Here is an 11,895-nt window from a genome sequence, read left to right on the forward strand (position 1 = left end):
TGGGTCTGTTGCTGTGCGCGGGCATTCTCTAGTTGCGGCGAGTGGGGGCTACTCTTTGTTGCAGTGCACGGTCTTCTCATTGCGTTGGCTTCTCTTGTTGCGGAGCACGGGCTCTAGGCATGCGGGCTTCAGTAGTTGTGGCACGTGGGCTCAGTAGTTGTGGCTCGCGGGACCTAGAGTACATGCTCAGTAGTTGTGGCACACGGGCTTAGTTGCTCCGCGGCATGTGGGATCTTCCCGGACCAGGGTTCGAACCCATGTCTCCTGTGCTGGCAGGTGGATTCTTAACCACTGCGTCACCAGGGAAGTCCTATATAGGTTTAAATGCAGGTTTAGCCACTTACCAACTGTGCCACCTTGGGCAAACTACTTAACCCCTTTCAGCCTCAGTGTTCTTTTTTGTGATATTGTACTACTAAAAGTACAAAATATCATAGGGTTTTGGTAAAAATTTTAGCAATCAGGCATATAAAATACTGTTTTCAGGGCTTCCCTGGTGGCGCAGTGGTTGAGAGTCCGCCTGCCGATGCAGGGGACACGGGTTCGTGCCCCGGTCCGGGAAGATCCCACATGCCGCGGAGCGGCTGGGCCCGTGAGCCATGGCCGCTGAGCCTGCGCGTCCGGAGCCTGTGCTCCGCCAACGGGAGAGGCCACAACAGTAGAGGCCCGCGTACTGCAAAAAGAAAAAATACTGTTTTTAGAACCTGGCACATAATGGCAAAATGTTGGTTTTATGTTATCATAAATATTATCTATCATTATTACTTTATTTTAAGTTCATAAAAATTCATGTTGTTTAAAAGATTAAAAAAAAATCTTGACTATAGAGGTAACTCTGTAATCATCCAAGCCTGTAAATGGATGGTCACTTTTCAATTATCCACATTATTGAAAGATAATAAAGATAAGCTAATTCAAAAGTCCTTTATTTTTTTTTAATGCATTGTGTGATCTAGGGACAATATATTTGTCTTCTAAGTGACCATTAAAAACAGTTTCTATTTCCAAGGAGAACTTTTTTTTTTTTTTTTTTTGGCTGCACAGCATGCGGGATCTTAGTTCCCTGACCAGGGATCAAACCTGTGCCCCCTGCAGTGGAAGCCTGGAGTCTTAACCACTGGACCACCAGGGAAGTCCCTGCATGATATACATTAGAGTGGAGAGTACACACACTGATAAACGTGAGTGTTCGTTTGGTGGTGTGTGGATTGCCTATTTATATGTTTTATACAGCAGACTTTATATGCAAGGTCCCTTTCTGCTAAGCCAGCTCATTCTTTTCCATTTCTTTCTGTGAACATTGTCATTTGGGAGGAAGCAGCTACTCAACCATGCATCTCTGAAACTCCAAGAAAGAATCAAAGATTTCTGCAGCAAGGAAGTTGGATAAGGATGAGCACCAGGCAGAAAACTTCTGGCCACTGAAGAGAGAGCTCAATATAGGCAGGAGGCCAGAATGTGCCAACAGTAAGCAAAGTCTTCTGTTATCAAAAGAGAAAAGCTTGCACTTAACTGCCGTATCAAGGATAAGACTGGCCCCAGACCAGACCAGCCTTCAATAAATGGAGGGTAAAGGAATCCAAGAGGGCTTGCTCTAACTTTGTGGATATGAGTTAACATCATTTCCTATTCTGTAACAAAACTCAAGCATATGTAAACCACAAATTAAGCAACCCGTGTAGATACAGACATATGTATGCATTTTTAGAAGGCAAAATAATGTGGTTAGGGTTGCTAGGTTTAGCAAATAAAAATACAAGATGTCCAGTTAAATCTGAATTTCAGATAAACAATGAATATATTTTTAGTATAAATATGTTCCACACAATACTTGGGGTTCGTTTATCTGAAATTCAGACTTAACTTGGCATCCTGTATTTTATCTGGCAACCCTAAGTGTGATTAAACATGTAGGCTCTGGAGTCACACAGTGTGACTTCAAATTCTGACCCTGCCACTGTGGGACCTTAGACATATTAGTTAACCTGTTGGAGCCTCAGTTTCTGTATATGTAAAATGAGGACAGCATTTACCTCATAGAGTTGTTGTGAAGATTGAATAATACATAAAATTTATAATGGTAACTAACATATAGTGAATGCTGAAAAAATACTAGTTGTCTGTATAGGAAAGGTAAATGGTTATTTGATAACCAAACATCTTCAAAAACCTGGCATTATGATTTCAAGTGCCTTTTAAAATATTTATTTATTTATTTATAGCTGTGCTGGGTCTTTGTTGCTTTCTCTAGTTGCGGCTAGCGGAGCTACTCTTCGTTGCGGTGCACGGGCGTCTCATTGTGGTGGCTTCTCTTGTTGTGGAGCATAGGCTCTAGGTGTGCAGGCTTCAGTAGTTGTGGCTTGCGGGCTCAGTAGTTGTGGCGCACAGGCTTTTTTGCTCCGCGGCATGTGGGATTTTCCCGGACCAGGGCTCGAACCCACGTCCCCTGCATTGGCAGGGGGATTCCTAACCACTGCTCCACCAGGGAAGTCCTCAAGTGCCTTTTTTAAAAAAAAAATTTAGGCAGAGATTTTTTTCCCCCTATTTTCATCCTACTTTCAATTTTGTTTACAACAAATTAATACAACTTTTAGACCCATTATCTATGGCATAAAGGAACACACAACCAGCATCTTACAGTATCATCAGGCTTTCTGTTCCTTCCCTTGATGCATAACGCTTGGACCCAATCTTGGAGATGTCCTAAGCTCCAAATTTCCAGTGAGAAATTTATGTAAATCTTTATAAAGTATTACTTGAGTATTTACTAGATGGGTATTTACCCAGAAGCCAATGCCAGCTCTAGAATGGGGTTTCATCAGAATGGTACGTACTCTTAAGTAACATACATGTCCATGCTCTGTATGTTACTTAAGAGCAACTACCTTATACAGAGAGTTCCACTTCTTACACATAGGATTTTATTAGCACAAAGTTAAAAAATCAGACAAGAGAAAACATGGTGAAATGTGAAGAACAGTAGACCTGGAATCCAAAATTCTGGTTCTACCATTCAGCAAAAGCCACCTTATATTTTTAAACATTTGCTTCCTCATTTATGAAATGAAAATATCATTAAAGAGCAAGAATTAAGTTAAATGAGCTAGTATAATGAACAATACAGTACTGGGAACAAAATAAGTACTTGGTAAATATTTGTTAACATGAATCTGCTTATTCACTAGAAAGAAGACCATATCCCAGAGCAGCCTCACAGAAAGATTAAAGCCTGGGGTACGTGCTACTTTATATGGCTAAGCTAAAACAGTAACTCCTTACTCTGTCCCTGTCTGCTTCTGGATGAGAACCAATCATTTCCAAACAGTGATACAACCTAAGGGGAATTCAAGAAAGGACTCCATCTTTCCCATCTCCAGTGACTTGTATGTCTGTGTGTGTGTGTGTGTATGTGTGTGTGTATGTTGGTGGCAGGCAGTGGTGAGATAGAAGAGAGGCCAGAAAAGGAGTTGGAAATTTCCTTTCCATTTTCATAATTAGTTGAGCCAGATCCTAAACTGTGTGTGTAAAAAACATAACTTTGAGGCCAGAAAGTGGAAAACACTTCTAGTACATTTAAAATATTAATTTTGAGTTGAGGGAGCAAATCCCAAATTCAAACCAGATTCAGAAATTATGACCTCAGCTTTTCCAGAGTTTATACTGATTAGACCTGTTACAGATTAACCAGAGGTAGGCTGTATTAGGGGGAAAACATAGGAGAAAAAAATAGAATTCATGAGATTACTCAAACTCATAGAATGAAATTTCCTGTCTTAGTGCTTGCTGCTAATAAATGAGATTCGAGCAAAGGAGTGTAGTATTTTCTAAGGAGGACTGAAGGGGTGAGGTTTAGGGTTTTGCCAAGGGGATTACCAAGGGCGTCAGTTGTTTTGGGCTGGAAGGTCATGGGGAATGCATAGTTGTGCAGGGTAATACAGAGATGATGGTAAACTAGGGAAACAGAGCTGGTAGTTGTAGAATGAGCCATATATGACTCTTTTGAAAATCAGTTAATTACCATTTATATACTGAGTATCAACTATGTACTCAAGAGCTTAATAAACATTCAGGGGATCCAATGGCACAGAAAGCAGAGCGCCCAGTATGCCTAGTTTAGGGGAAAGTAGCCTATGAGCCTAGGGAAACAGAAGAAAAAGATAAATGGAAGGCCCTGGAACCAGAGGGTTAAGAAATCTTGAATGACTAACAATTTGAATTTCAAAAGTAAAGGCTAGATTCTAAAACAAAGAATAGAAATAGATTTCCTACCAAAGAGGAGCACTCTTGACAAAAAAAGATTCATTAAGGGTAAGACATGCTGGGGACATGATTAAAGGCCTCGGCCTGGGCTTTGAACTTGGCAAAGGATAGAGGGGAAGGATTTCTCAAGCCCTTCCCTTGTCTCTTGCAGAACCGAGGTGCATGGTGTAAAGGAAGAAAAGCCAGGGCATGTGCCTCACTGGACAGGCACCTGAAATGCATCATAATCTTCCTGCTGGGAGCCGTAGGGTTTCTCACCTCCCCTCTCTTCACCCTTTGAGCCATAATTGCCGAAATGGACAGATTATCACAATTTCAGCCTGTGCAACTATCTCACTAATGCTCATTTGCTGACTTTACTGAGTTCCAGAACCAATTTGTGTGATCTTACAATCAGCTCAGGTTTATCACTGAAAGAAAGCGCTGTAAGTCTCGGTAGAGAGATCAGCTTTGCAGAATGCAGATCTACCGATAGGAAAATGAATTCAAATGAATTATTGCAGCATTGTGAGGCGTCAAAGTTCCCCAACACCGTTAAACACAGAAATATTAGATGCTCCCTGTCCTGATGAGCTGCCTTTTGTCCAATACCTGTCTTGCAAACTACATTCAAGTATCCTTTTGTTCTCTCTTCAAATTTCACAGCTTCCTCTGCTCTGCCTAAAAAGGAAAACGCATATCTTCAAGCTGTTACAATAAAACTATTGGCAGCGTGTAAAGTGAGAACAGATCCTTGCCTTAATTTATTGCACCATGCAGATTTATTACACATCAGGGTAATAATAACAATACCTAACAACACTGTGACTCGCTGCCTGATAATCTCCTCCCCTGCTCCAGTAGGAGTGCGGTGGAGGGAGCTTGGAGGGCCCCCATAGACTCCCTGTATGGTGCTAAGCGCTGCTGGGCACACTCTTGGCTCAGTGCCAAGAGATGATGTGGTACTAGTGGGCCGCGCGGTGCCAAGATGTAATGCAGACCTGGTGAGGGGACGCAGTGTTTGGACAGAAAACACTGAAATCCATCTGCCGGGTCTAGAGAGGAGTGCTTCCACAATTGCTCATTGCTGGGGGAATAAGCATTCTCCTTCTTCCCATAAGAGATTCCTCTACCTGAAGTGTAATGAGAACACAGTTTGAGAATTGTAGAGGTGAGGGAGTCCTGCACGGGGCATTTGACCTGCCTTTAGGCAGCACCACACTTAAAAGAGTCTGGGACCTTGAAAGTGAAATCTGCTCAGAGTTTCTGAGGAGCAACTAACAAAATGCGGGGTTAAAGATAGTCACCCCTCAGGCCCAGGGTCTCCTTCAGGACACCAGTGTCACTTCCGGGCTGCTCCTCTGTCTCTTCCTCGTGGCTTCTGAGTCCTGGGGTGCCCCATCAGTCTTGGCTGCTTCCAGGGAAACTGCTCTGATGCACGTGGGCACTCAGCTTGCCCACGGCGACAGTGACATCCTCACAGAAGACAGCATGCATCAGACGTGCCCTCCTGCTGCACTGCTCACTCTGGAAGCCTCTCATTAGGGTTTCTAAGTTTTAAGATAATAGGAACTTAATGGGGATTATTTTGATTTTCTCTCACCGGGGCTTTGTATCCAAAGCCCTGCTGCCCGCAGCTGCACTGCTTGAGCAAACTGCCTTGTGAGCAAGCAAAAGCCGTGGCCCAGGAGACTGCTCACGTGACCTCAGAAACACACAGTCTAATCCTATTGCCCAATTTTCTTTTCTCTTATGCCAAGAATTTTGCCTGTCACAGCATTTGGATTTCTGGCCACCTTGGTGACCACGTTGGACCCTCCTTCTTCCCCCGACCAAGTTTTAGAGAGAAACATCTTTAACAGAGCATCAATGACCAATCAATTAATACTAAGCATTTGGGAGGCTCAGGCTGCAGCTCCTCTCCTCTTTACCACGTTTTATAAAAATTAAGAAATTAGTCTGGCCACAATCCATTACCTGATTGTACTCTAAGACAAAGATTTACCTTCCAAGGGTAGTTTCAAGACTGGAATGATTGGAAAATTATGTATGATTAACCCTCACAGGAATCAAATGACCTCAGTAAATATCTTTTGAGACCATTAGGCCCTGGGGATCCAAAGACATTATCCCTGTCTTCTCGCCAAAGCTTTGGTTTTCTTCTCGATAAACAAAGCTAAGTTTTGTTGTTTGTTTTTTTGTTTTGTGTTTTTTAACTGTTAAGTGGCGGTCAGTGGGGTAAATTAGCCCTTGGGGGTTTGCATCCTGCCAAAATAATGGCAAAACACAAAGATGGGCAAACCACCATTCTTAGTGGAATGACTGTGCCCAACAGCTCACAGGGTAGGCTGGCTGGGTTTGGACATCCCCTCCCTCCGTTGGCTGTTAGCAATTAGGACCACTCGGCAAATCCTGAATCTTGAAAATCACTTCAGTCCCGGGGTTGCTTATTCCTGGCAGGTCAGAAACCATGTCAATCTTCTGTCTGAGGCTCAGCGTAGTATTATGACTACCAACTTGAATTTTGCAGTAAGTCTTCACCTCACGACTAACCCCAAAGCAATCTAATAGTATGGAAACCGGAGAGTCAGAGAGGTTGATGAGTCATAGAAATGGAGAGAAACATGGCCCTGGGGTATGTTCAGACACGAGACGGGCTTAGACGTTTCAAAGAACATTGCTGATCTTTTCTGATGGAGGGCCCAAGAGTATTTTAACTGAGCAATTGTTTTGAGGATGAATTTGTAAGACAGGCAATTCACCGTCCAGCCATTTTGTGGGATGGTTGTCAATGGGTTGGCCCAAAGGGAGGAAGAAGGAAAAGGGCACCAAAAAAGGCAAATGACGATGCAAGATGGGAAGTAGGTAGAAATTGTCACATGGTAAACAAATCAAAAAATCAAAATTGTCAGAAAGTGGAGATTCGTTTTTATTTATTTTAGTGATGATTATTTTTTTCACTTTTGTTTTGAAGGCTATAAGCTAAACTGTGGACAGCCTGGCCACCAGGGATTGATTTCAAGTAGAACCAGCATGTAATAGGGACCCTGAGAAGAATTTGGATCAAAGCGTGGTGGTGAAGGGGGCACATGTAGGAGATGAGAATGAGGCAGAGGGTTCAGCTCCACAAGGAACTGTCGACTCCACAGGGTGCCTGTGTTACCGACAGCATGTAGGAGTGCAGACGGTGTGCAGAAACTCGGCTCGACAGCCCCTGATGTGGCCCGATAGGGCAGTTGCATGGTGGGGCACCAGGCACAGACCTGTTTGCTACCTCTGTCAGCCTGTAGGTGCTGACTTTGCTGATAGAGTCTCCACCGCAGCCCCGGGGCCTCTTCCCACTTCCTCCTCTTCTGGCTGCTCTTCTGTCAGAGAAGCCAAGGCCCACTCTAGCCTGCTTTGCATCTCTTACATCAGAGGTTTGGGATGGCAAGTTGCACATGATCATTGCAATCTTTTCCTTTTGTGCTCTTGACATTTGAACAGAGAGGCAAAGAGTAAGTGGCCTAGGAGCAAATAAATGTCTACATTTCCAAAATGAGTCTGAAATGAAGCTCATCAGAAAATGTAGGGGGAGGCAAAGACAGCTGTCAGGGCAGAAGCTGAACAGGATCTCATAGACTCTCAATCTTAGAAACTTTACTTGTTGGAAAGAGAAAAAAAAAAAACCAAAAAGCTAGATACTAGCCCCTTTGCATGGCATGGTATGAAGAAGAATCTAAAAGATGTTCAACTATTTTTTAAATTGCAGTCCTGAGCAGTTCAACTGGGAGGAGTGGTTTTGTATTCCAACACAGCTCTTTTTTTTTTTTTTTTTGCTGTACGCGGGCCTCTCACTGTTGTGGCCTCTCCCGTTGCGGAGCAACAGGCTCCGGACGCGCAGGCTCAGCGGCCATGGCTCACGGGTCCAGCCGCTCCGCGGCATGTGGGATCTTCCCAGACCTGGGCACGAGCCCGTGTCCCCTGCAACGGCAGGCAGACTCTCAACCACTGTGCCACCAGGGAAGCCCCTCCAACACAACTCTTCATGCCTCAGACGTGGAAGGAGAAATGTAAAAGTATTTTACAAAGGAAAAAATAAAATAATTCTTACCGAAAAATTTCTACCACGGCAAAAATTAAAGTTCAGTCTACAAGCCAAGGGAACATGCTGTCAAAGCTTCACTGCATCCCAGCTGACACCCTACTGCTTGACTCAGCTCTGCCTAATTCTGGCACCTTTCATCTCAGAAAACACAGTAAATACTAATTACTTTTCACAGCATTCTGAAGTCGGTTGAGTCATTCAAACTTATAGTGATGACAACTTGGGCAGTAGGTAGCAATTTTCCTTTGTTGTCATTACCCTTCCCACATGCTGGAAAACTGAGGCATGGAAGGCTTCAAGTTTCTGGACCACATCAGTGGTGTTCCAGGAACCAAGCCTTGAGGACTTCCGCCATCTCTAGGAAGTGGCTTTTTGATTCAGCAGTGGTACTTTCCAATGTCAACACTTGTGTGTGTCAGCAGCTAAGATGACTCCTGTCCAAGGGGCCCCAGATTCTTGGCCTCTGCTTCATCTTAGAAAAGTTCTCTGGCAGTTGAAGAAAACAGAGTGGGTGGGGAATTACAGCGAGGCCTTGGTGAGTTTGATGGTTGGGTGCTTGAATGGATGTTAGCAGGGAAGAGAAGGGCTCTGTGACTATGAATTGGTATAACTGGAGGGGATTGGACTGGACACTCAGCTTTGTCCTTAGAACTCCGATAAGAAGCTGGCAGGACTTGTACTACCTCCTCTATTGATAATGAAGCATCTCAATGCTGTGGCCACTTGTCCTGCCCCCTTGGGTGTTGCATACATCCTGTAAACTCTGGAAAGGGGCCATATTGGGATGGATTTGCTTGAGGCCTTATTTGTTTCCACCTTCAATAGTGATCAACAGGACACTTACTCCTTGGTTGACCGAGGCAGTCTTAGAGTAGCTAGATCGTTCAGTATCAGCTGGACTTTGATCATTGTTCTAAAGTGCTAGAGGAGAAAAATGGGCAATTTCCACTGGGTAGAAAAGATTAGACCAATCTTTTCTTGATGGGTGATTGCTTCTTCCCATCTTCGTGATCGCTTGCCTCAAAAAAGTGGGAGAACAATAAACTGACACATCATTTGATGAATGCCCCCTTCCCACAGAATAGCCCAACTCTGTATCTCAGCAAGAAAGGAGGAAAGAGGAAGCAGGAACTGACATTTGAGTGCCTTCTTTATACTGGTCACTTTAATTTAATTTAATCCTCCCTCACAAGACCCTACGCTATAGGTATTATCTTCATTTTTAGAAACGACTCTCATAGGCTCTCACAGTTAGGAAGCTAGGAGGCCAAAATGGAAAACCCAGGACTTCCTAACTCCACATTCTTTCCATGACTATTGTTTTAATGCTGAAGTGCCCATTTTTTTTTGTTTTTGTTTTTTTTTTGCGGTACGCGGGCCTCTCACTGTTGTGGCCTCTCCCGTTGCGGAGCCCAGGCTCCGGACACGCAGGCTCAGTGGCCATGGCTCATGGGCCTAGCCGCTCCTCAGCATGTGGTATCTTCCCGAACCGGGGCACGAACCCGTGTCCCCTGCATCGGCAGGCGGACTCTCAACCACTGCGCCACCAGGGAAGCCCTGAAGTGCCCAGTTTGAATGAAGGCTGATTTGATCCTGAACTCAGCCTATAGGAGGAAAAGGACAGTATTTGGGTACTGTCCTCTTATATAACATGGTTATCAGAACATCCTTAATGATAGGAAGTGTCAGGATGTCAGTTTTGTTTCAAAATCCTATTTGGCTGAAGGCTGATTCACTGAATGAATACCTTTCTTTCCAGGGTGTGGGGTACAGTTCCTTGCAAAAGGTGATTGGCCTGTGGAGGGAGAGACTCTATGACTTTGTTGAAAAATTCAGTTAGAGTTTACCCTTAATCATTTGTCAGTAAATTTAAGGATACCTTAAACTAGAAAGACCTCCAAAATCATACTGCTCTTACCCTTGTCATAAAAGTAATTATAGCCAAATTTATTGAGGGCTTATTATGTACTGGGAACTGTTCTTTAGGCTTTATATATGTTATTTAATCCTCCAACAATCCTTTGAGGAAGGTATTATTATTTTCTCCATTTGACAGATGAAAGGCACAGAGAGGTTAAGTAACGTGCCCAAGGTTACACAGGAAAGCAGTGGCACAGCTGGGATTTGAACTTCCAAACCTGGGCACCTATCAAGTACACTTTTTGCTGCTTGCCATCAGGGAAGATTGTACATAGATAAGGGTCGGTTCTGTACTTGGCAAAGAGTCTTTTCTCATTTTCTGTTTCTAGAGGAAAAGGAACCTTCTGCCACATGAAGTGCTAGGTCCCTCTACCCACATTCATGTTAACCTGCTGGAGAAGCCTGCTGAGTTCAGCTCCTCACCTTTCATTGCAGAGCTTGGCTCCTATTTTTCTTCTCCTCAGCTGGTCTTCAGCATCTTCCCGATGTGATGGGAGTGAGGGGCGACTGCAGACGAGGATCTTCTTTCTCAGCTGTGGGTTACCACCCTCTGGTGTGGTCATTGTCCTGGACACCCACAGGCAGTAAAAAGTGGCCAACATCCCACTCCTTGGACATGAAGGATCCCACCGTCATCGTGGGCCTCAGCAGAGAGAGATCGGCAGTTTACCCGCACTGAACATTGTGGGTGAGGCTCATGAACATGTCCTCATGTTGTCTAAATATAGGCACGTGGACCTCACTGGGGAGAGAACAGGTCTTCAAAGAAAGGTCTTGGGGAGCCCACCCCTGCTGCTGTGGAGAGGGAGTGAGGGGGACTGCAGTGGCCTCAGCTCTGATTCTGACTACTGAAACTCATACCTGCCTCCCCTTTCCCGTGTAAACCAGGATTGTAAAATTACTCACTCCACTCAGATGTGTAAAGAAAACACAGTTTCTTTTTTCTCTAAGTCACTCTGCTATCCCTGTGAGCCTCCACTTGCTGGGTAGCAAGAGGGAAAAAACGAACTTTAGTTCCATAAGTTTTAAAATTTCGTCATTCAATTATTGAAACACTTTCTTTAGGCTTAACTCTGTGTCTTTGGGTTAAGGCTCTGTCTTTCAGATTCTTCTCTTCTGCTTGCTTCTCTGTAAATGGTACTACTCATGCTTCTGAGACCAGGCCCCTGACTCCCTCCCCACATTGCTATGCCTTCTTAAACATGGTGCCTTAACAAAGGCGTTTACAGGAAAGGGAAACAGCTCTCCTGCCCTGGATGTTCTTTTAATTTATTTCATTCTCTTCAGGCAGAGACCTGGAGAGGTGGGAGAGGAGGGGACAGGGGGACCCGGGCCTGGCGTGCGGCCATCCACTCCGTCTCCTTCTAGCATCAGGCTGCACGGGGAGGCCCGCTAACCTTTATCGCAAGTAGAAGAGTATTTTCTTTATACTAAGGGGGAAACTCTAAACTGCTTGGTTCTTGAGCTTCTAAAGAGTACATATCCAGTTCGTTTTTCCAAGCTTGTTGCAAGTGACTGTCCTGACCTGCCTGAGGCATTACACCTCCAGGCTAGGACCCTGAGATGTGGGCTGCAAGAAGAGAGATTTTGAGAGGAATTGAAATACAGTCTTTCCTCAATAACAACAGGGGATTGGTTCCAGGACCCCC

The sequence above is a fragment of the Delphinapterus leucas genome, chromosome 1, assembly GCF_059928025.1.
Source record: "Delphinapterus leucas isolate spDelLeu-1000000601 "Yukka" chromosome 1, BTC_Dleu_Yukka2, whole genome shotgun sequence".
Lineage (NCBI taxonomy): Eukaryota > Metazoa > Chordata > Mammalia > Artiodactyla > Monodontidae > Delphinapterus > Delphinapterus leucas.